This window comes from Tupaia chinensis, unplaced genomic scaffold, assembly GCF_000334495.1.
Source record: "Tupaia chinensis unplaced genomic scaffold, TupChi_1.0 Scaffold000605_1, whole genome shotgun sequence".
NCBI classification, from domain to species: domain Eukaryota; kingdom Metazoa; phylum Chordata; class Mammalia; order Scandentia; family Tupaiidae; genus Tupaia; species Tupaia belangeri.
In genome coordinates, this window is record NW_006160123.1 from 2618480 (window position 1) to 2626612 (window position 8133).

Genomic DNA, 8133 nt, shown 5'->3' on the forward strand with positions numbered 1-8133 from the left:
GCGGGGGCGTGGCGTGGGGGGGCGGGGCGGGGGCGGGGCCTCGGCCGGCTCTCGAGGTTTCGGGAGCCGAGAGGCCTGGACGCGTTCTCAGAACGCGGAACACAAACCCCACCCTCTAGAACGCGGCTGCAGTGCCGGGCTGCGACGCTAGGAGGCAGTCCCGCCTTTCTCAGACCCCTCTCACGTCCCGCCCCGCGCGTTCAGCCCTCCAGCCTTTGATCGGGTCTCCAGCGGTTTTGTCCCGGCTGCCCTTGCTCCGATGGTCGGCTCAGCCTCCCCGACCAGCTCCTGCTCCCGTCCCTCTAAGCAGCCCGGGCCTTTGGGACCCTGGAGAGCCTCCCCTCCCTCTGTGTAATCGCTGCCCCGGGCCCACCTTGAGGAGGCACAGGCAGGAGAGGGAGGCAGGCGGGCGCGCTGAGCGGAGCCCCGGGGACGCGACCGGGACCGCGGGCTCTGGCCGGACGCCAGGGGCAGCAGCGGCACCCTCCACGCCTCCCGAGGCCGCGCTGCGCGCCTGGAACGCTCCGGATGGCAAAGGGCTCCGCGAGCCCAACCCACTGCCTTCGCGGAGCTCTTATAAGAGCCACTGCCTTCGCGTAGCTCTTATAAGAGCTTGAGTTTGAGGAGAAACTTTGGATAACGGCCGCCGAGCCAGCTTGAGCTGCCGCGTCCCGCCCCGGCGGCCCTCCTGGCAGGGCATCCTCGGGCTGGGGATCCTGAGGCCTGCCGGAGTTGAGGTCCCTTCCCGAAGCCCCTTTGCTGGACCCCGCCGTCGGCCCACCCAGGGCCATTTGTGCTCCAGACACCCTGGGAGCCTGGAGTCTCCGATCCCTCCAGCCTTCCGCGCTACTCTGGAGGGTGGATAGTCCCCCCAGCTCTTTTCTCGTTGAAATACGCAGTACGTTGCCAGAACCCAACTGCGTTTTCTTTGTTTTAATGGGTTTGGGGTCTCGGAAATACAATTTATACGTGTTTTTCTTAAAAGAAAAACAAAAACACAGCCAAAGTAGCCTGGGCCTCCTGCTGTCACACCCCGGTACCCACCAGTTTCCAGAAAGTGGCAGAGTTGGTGGCCAGGCCAGCTTGCCATCCTAACTAACCTGCCCCACAGAGGCCCTTCGGTGTGGAGGGAGGTGCAGGGGTGGGTAGGGAAGTCAAAGCACTGCTAAGGGGTGCCAGCCCCTTATGCTTACTCCCTCAGCAAAAATGGTCTTGAGCGCTTACTCTGGGCCCGGCCTAGGACTGGGCGCTAGGTCACAGAGATGAGTGCCATACTGCCCCTTGCCCTGCAGGTCTTAAGCCAGCAGGAGTGACAGAACAGTAAGCAGATCATTAATGCTAGGAAAGCGATTGATGCATTTAATGCGTAAGGTTACTCATTCCACAAATGAGCGTCCTCTCTGCCACTGTTCCAGGTACTGTGGACATGGCAGAGAACAAAACAGGTCTCTGTGCCATCCAGTCCTACCTAGCGAGGTGTCTACAGCAGGGTAGGAACGTGGAGGAGCAGGGAATAAATACTGCAAAGCTCAGCGGCACAAGGGGAAATGGAGGCAGGTGGTAAAGGTAGGAGCCCCTCCAGCCTAAGGCCGAGGAGGGTGTTCTCTGCAAGGGCTGGGTGACTGTCACTGGGTGTCCCTGCAGCCAAGTGACCCAGACAGAATCTGCTCTGTTCTGGGGCCTGGAACTCCACTCTGCCAAAGTAGAACTTATCCACCAGAGTCACTGTCATCCTGGCTTTCATGGGTAGCCCTGGCCTAACAACTAAGAGTGCCCCATCACTCTCAAAAGCTTCCAAGTGTGCACCATAATATATATTTTTAAATTACTTTTCTTGGGGCCAGCAGGTGGCATTGTGATTGGGGCAGCTGAATTCCCACATGGCTGACTGTGGTTTGAGTCCCGGACCCGGCAGTTTACTTTCCCACTTTCCTTCTTTCTTCCTGTCTCTCTCTGGTCAACTTCAATAAAATGAAATAATGACAGTGAATAAGATAAAATAATTCTTTAAAAAGTTACTTTTCTGGGACCAGCAGTCAGCGTAATGGCTCTGTCTTCCTGTCTCTCTCTGGTCAACTTCAATAAAATGAAATAATGACAGTGAATAAGATAAAATAATTCTTTAAAAAGTTACTTTTCTGGGACCAGCAGTCAGCGTAATGGCTATGTTGCTGACTTCCCATATAGTTGACCGCGGTTCGAGTCCTGGACCTGGTGGCTTAAACTCACGCGTGGTGCGTGTGTGCCCAATATCCCGAGAGGAGAATGGAGGAGAAGGGATTGCCACGTGGCCATCCTCCCAGGGGGTGGGGGGTAATTTCTCGCTTCCTGTCTCTCTGTCTCTCTCTTTCTGGAGAGTGCATGTGCTCTATAGCAAAAACCTCTTTAAAAAATTACTTTTCTTCTTCTTATTATTTTTTAATTTGCTAAAGAACATGTGTGCTCACCAGAAGGAAACAGAGGAAAGTGAGAAGCAACCCCCATGAGGGATGGTCATACCATAATCCCTTCTTCTTCATCTTTCTCTTTCAGAATTTTGGTCACACAGGGGCCAGCAGGTGGCATAGTGGTTAGGGACGCTGGACTACCACATAGCTGACCATGGTTTGAGTCCCAGACCTGGCGACTTGCTTTCTCACCATCTCTCTCTCCCCCCGTGGTCCTCTCTGATCAAATTAAAATAAATAAAGTTAAATAAAAATAATTCTATAAAAGAAAAAAAAAGGATTTTGGTCACATACACACACACATACTCACGTGTCTAGGTGTTTTCCAAATTGCTGGGTCCAGGACTTGAACCACAGTGTCAGCCATGTAGGATCCAGCCATCTTAACTACCATACCCACCAGCCGGTCCTCTTATTTTAATCGCCATTGTTCACATAGTAGTTTTTGGTGCAGGAATACAATGTGTTATGATCAAATCAGGAGAACGTGGTATCCACCATTCGTCTTTACTTTGTAGCACTGTAATTTATGTGGTCACACCACTTGCCAAACTTCCCAACCAGAGAGAATTAGGACCCTCCTCAGTCCCCACTGAGGTTCAGGGCCTGGAGGAGCACTGGAGGGGGAGACAGGTTAATCGTTCGCGGTCACTTTCTGTCTACAACCAGCTCCTCCTGACCCATGTGCAGCCACAAAAGCACTTACCCACCCAGGCAAAGGAGAGAGGTGGTGGGGCTAGATGCTAGGCAGGAGGTCTGCAGCCTGGGAAAAGTGATCCCAGGCAGGAAACTGCCCTGCTTCAGCATGAGGCTCCACCCCGGGTCACCTGCCACCTGCTCTCAGGTCTAGACAATGCAGAGGGCTGTCCCTCCTGCTTGGAGCCCATCTGCAGCCATAGTTTGGCAAGGAAAGTTGTCTCAAGGACTAAGAGCACTTCTAGCTGCCTCCTCACAGTCCTCAGTGTCCCCCTGTTGGGCTCCATTGCTCTCCGGAAGTATGGGGTGGGGACAGATAGACCTTGCTTGCTGCAGACTAATGACGTTCTCCCTGACGAGTGGATTATAGCACTGTGCCGCCACACTGCTGTTCTCAGTCCCGCTGGACTTCGGAGCAGGAGCTGGAGACCGCCCTTCTTACTATTGCCCAGCCACTCACGGGCTGGGACACTGCACAGCTAATGAGCTTAGCCTCAGTTTCCTCATCTGCAGAGGCAGATACGATAAAGCTTCCTCAGCAGGTCTGTGTTTGGAGTAAATGAGGCGATGATCTGAGTGAAAGCTCATTGCTAAACTGTGGAGCCAACCACGCAGCATTTGCTCAATAAACTACCTGAGGCTTTCATCTGATGGTCTTTTTTTTTTTTGGAGAGGTTTTCGCTATAGGGCGCATGCGCTCTCCAGACAGACAGAGAGAGACAGAGAGACAGAAAGCGAGAAATCATTCCCCAGGGGGGATGGCCACGCTGCAATCCCTTCTCCTCCATTCTCCTCTCGGGATTTTGGGCACGCACGCACACGTGCCCGGCATGTTTCAAGCCACTGGGTCCGGGACGCAAACTGCAGTCCACTACATGGGAGTCCAGCGACATAGCCATTACGCCAACTGCTGGTCCCTCTGATGGTCTTTCTTAAGTTTACCTCCTCCATGAAGCCTCCCTGGACCCCTCAGAACTGCTAAGGCTTTTTACTTTTTTTTTAATCCTGGCCACTTGGGGACATCTAATTATGAAGCATGGGCATTTTGCTTTGACATAACAGAAGCTGATTGAAGGGAGTAACCCAGACATTTCTGAGCACAGGGATACAGAGCTGCCTTCAGGGCTCACAGCTGGAGATATGGACCCACCACCTTTAACCCTCATGATCAGAGTGGTAGTTGCCAGGACAGTGAAGGACTGACTGCTGGGTCCACGGGAGAGGATTCTTGTATGAAAGCACTTGAATCTGAGCTAAGGCTTGAAGTGCATGTATAGTTTCCAATGGCAAAAAAAAAAAAAAGAGAAGGCCTTACGCGGGCCTGTCCTGCAAACGGTGTGACACCTGGAGGTAAGAAGCTGAAACGAGCACTCTGGGATAGGGCAGTGGAGGCGATGGGCCGGGCCGTGGTCGGGTTGGGAAAGCTGCTGGGCAGGCCATCGGGAGGTTTTGGCGAGGCATGAGGTCATCGATGTGGGTTCTACATAGATGGGTGGGGGCCTGGGTGGAGTTCACCTCAGAGAGGTGACACCTGTGGCAGAGGCAGTCCGAAGCAGCAAGGGAGAAAGAGAGATCAGGCCAGGAAGATGAGGAAGATGCTTTTTTTCTTTCTTTCTTTCTTTCGTTTACTTATTTATTTCTTCCCTGCACAAGAGAGGCACCCCAACAGGGTCAGGACACTGCGATCTGTCCCCAGCCTCAGCCAGTCTGGATCATGGGCACATGCGTGCCTACCGTACGCAGGGAGTCTTCAGACTTGCACCCAGAACCTTCCCACGTTGGTCAGCCTCACGTGGCATCACACTTTACCATTGCATCACTGTCCAGCCCTCAAGAAGACATTTTGGAGGATGGGTTCTCTGGACCGTGTCAGTTTAGGTGTAGAGGGTGAAGGCAGGGTACAGGAAAACTCCTGGGGAGACCTGGCAGATGGTGGCAGTGACGACACAGGTGGGGAGGAGGACTCAGGTGAAGTGGGTGGAGGTCACATGAGCAAGCTCAGCCTGGTTCTTGCACATGAGACACCCACAGGGCACTTCCTGGAAGAGCCTAGCACTTTGGGTAAGCTTTGCTAGAGCAGTCACTGACTCACTAATATATATTTATTTAAAAGTTGCAAGAATGGGGCCAGCAGATGGCCTAGTGGTTATGTCACTGGACTCCCACATGGCCGTGGTTTGAGTCCAACCTAGTGGCTTGAAAATAATGCCAGGCACTTGTGTATGCACACCAAGATGCAGGAGGAGAATGGAGGAGAAGGGACTACAGAGTAGCCACCCCCCCGGGTGTGATTTCTCACTTTCCCTCTCTCTGTCTCTGTCTCTGTCTCTCTCTAGCGAGGGTACAAGCCTTAAGGCAAAACCTTTTTATTTTTAGTAATTATTTTATTTAGCTTTATGTATTTCATTGTTTGTTTATGTAGATTTGACCCAAGATGCAGAAGGAGAATGGAGGAGAAGGGACTACAGAGTAGCCACCCCCCCGGGTGTGATTTCTCACTTTCCCTCTCTCTGTCTCTGTCTCTGTCTCTCTCTAGCGAGGGTACAAGCCTTAAGGCAAAACCTTTTTATTTTTAGTAATTATTTTATTTAGCTTTATGTATTTCATTGTTTGTTTATGTAGATTTGACCAGAGAATGATAAAACGAGAGAGAGAGAGAGAGAGAGAGCAAGCTGTCAGGTCCGGGACTTGAACCAAGGTCGACCATGTGGGAGTCCAGAGCCCTGAACCACCATGCCACCTGCCGGTCCCAGAAAACCTCTTAAGGAAAAAAAAAAGTGTGGGACCAGCAGTTGGCCTAATGGCTGTCTCTGGGCTCCCATGTAATCGACTGCAGTTCAAGTCCCAGACCCGGTGACTTAAACTCATGCTGGGTGCGTATGCATGCATGCCCAAGATCCCAAGAGGAGAATGTGGCATGGCTATCTCCTCAGGGGGGTGATTTCTTGCTTTCTGTCTCTCTATCTCTCTGTCTTTCTGGTGAGCGCATGCGCCCTATAACAAAAACCTCCCCCCCCCCAAAAAAAAAAAATTGCACAAATGAGCTCTTTCCTACTTCAGTTTCTACTTAAAAAAATTAACTTTATTCATTTATTTATTTTAATTTGATCAGAGAGAGATGGAATGAGAGAGAGAGGTCAAGTAAGAAAGCAAGCCACCAGGTCCAAGACTTGAACCTGTCAGCCATGTGGGAGTCCAGCACACTTAACCACCACACCACCTGCAGGGCCCAGTTTCTACTTTTCTATGAGGAAAATCCATCTTATAGCACTGTGAATATAGTAGAGTATTATGCAAATTACTCTCCACTGTGCCTATACCTAGAAAGTACTCCGTAAAAGCTAACTCTTCATAATTGTTAACTAAATTAAGATCTAGACCAAAAGGAATAATTTAATTGAAATAGATTTTTTTTTCTTTTTAAAAAGTTTTTAGGGGTACCAGCAGATGGTGTAATGGCTATGCCGCTGGACTCCCATATAGTCGACCGTGGTTCGAATCCTAGACCTGGTGGCTTAAATTCATGCTGGGCACGTGTGCATGCGGGCCCAAGATCCCAAGAGGAGAATGGAGAAGGGATTGTGGCATGGCCATTCCCCCTGGGGGGTGATTTATTGCTTTCTATCTCTCTGTCTCTGTCTTTCTTTCTGGTGAGGACAAGCACCCTATAGCAAACACCTCTCCAAAAAAAGTTCTTAGGGCCAGCTGAATGTATGGTAGTTGAGGCAGCAGGATCCCAAGTGGCCAACTACATGCTTGAGTCCTGGACCTGCCAGCTTGGGGAGCATGTAGGGTACCTGTGTATGCATGCCCAGAATCGAGAGGAGAGGTGGAGGGGAGAGGATTAGGGCATGACCATCCTCCATGGAATGTGCTTTCTCATGTTCTCTGTCTCTGGAGAGCACACAGGTGCTCTGGCAAATAGAAAGAAAAAGGGGGGGAGGTATTTATAACTCCATGAGAGAAGGTCAGAGGGAGAGAGAAATACCCCACAAGGAGTTCTCACCCCCAGCCTCAGCCAGCCTGAATCACTGGTACTTGTGCTCGAGCTCATGTCTAGCATACACAGGGAGGCCTCAGGACACAAGCCTGGGACCCGTCCATGTGAGTCCAGCATGGCAGAGCACTATGTTACTGCTGCACCACCCTCTGCCCCAGATTTTCTTTCCTTTTTTTCTTTTTTTGATTTGCTACAGGGGTATGTGCACTCACTAGAGAGAGACAGAGAAAGAGAGTGAAAACTTTTGTGGGAATAATCACTCCACAATCCTTTCTCCTCCATTTCTCTCTCCTCTGGGGATTTTGGGCATTCATACACATGTGCCCAGTGTGTTTTTCAAGCTGGTTGGTCAAGGACTTGAACTGGAACTTAAGCAGTTGGCCACACGGGATCTAGCAACCTTACCCACCAAGCTACCAGTTGGCGCTGAGGTTTCCTTTTTTTTTTTTTTCTTAAACAGTTCTAAATGTACAGACTTCACATATATCTCACATACTATTTCCCCTACTATGAATGCATTCTTATTGTACCTTTGTTAAAATTAATGGGCCAGGGCTGGCCAGTGGTTAAGGCACTGGATTCCCACATGGCTGACTGTGGTTCGAGTCTCAGACCTGGCAGCTTGCTTTCTCACTTTTCCTTTCTCTCTCTCTCTGTCTCTCTCTGGTCAAGTTAAAAAAACGATAATAATAACAAGTAGAATTAAATAAATAAATAATTCTTTAAAAAATTTAATAGGTCAATATAGCTACATTATTATTAGCTGAATATTATTATTCAGATCCCCTTAGTTTTTACCTAGTGCCCTTTGTCTGGCCCAGGATCCCATCCAAGGGATGGAATATTGATATTTAGTTGTCGTGTCCCCTTGATACCTCAGGGGTCTACGTTGGGTTTTCAGATTTTCTTTTTTTTTTTAATTTTAAAAATTTATTTTAAATTTATTTATTTATTTTTTTTTGAGAGAGGTTTTTGCTATAGGACGTGTGC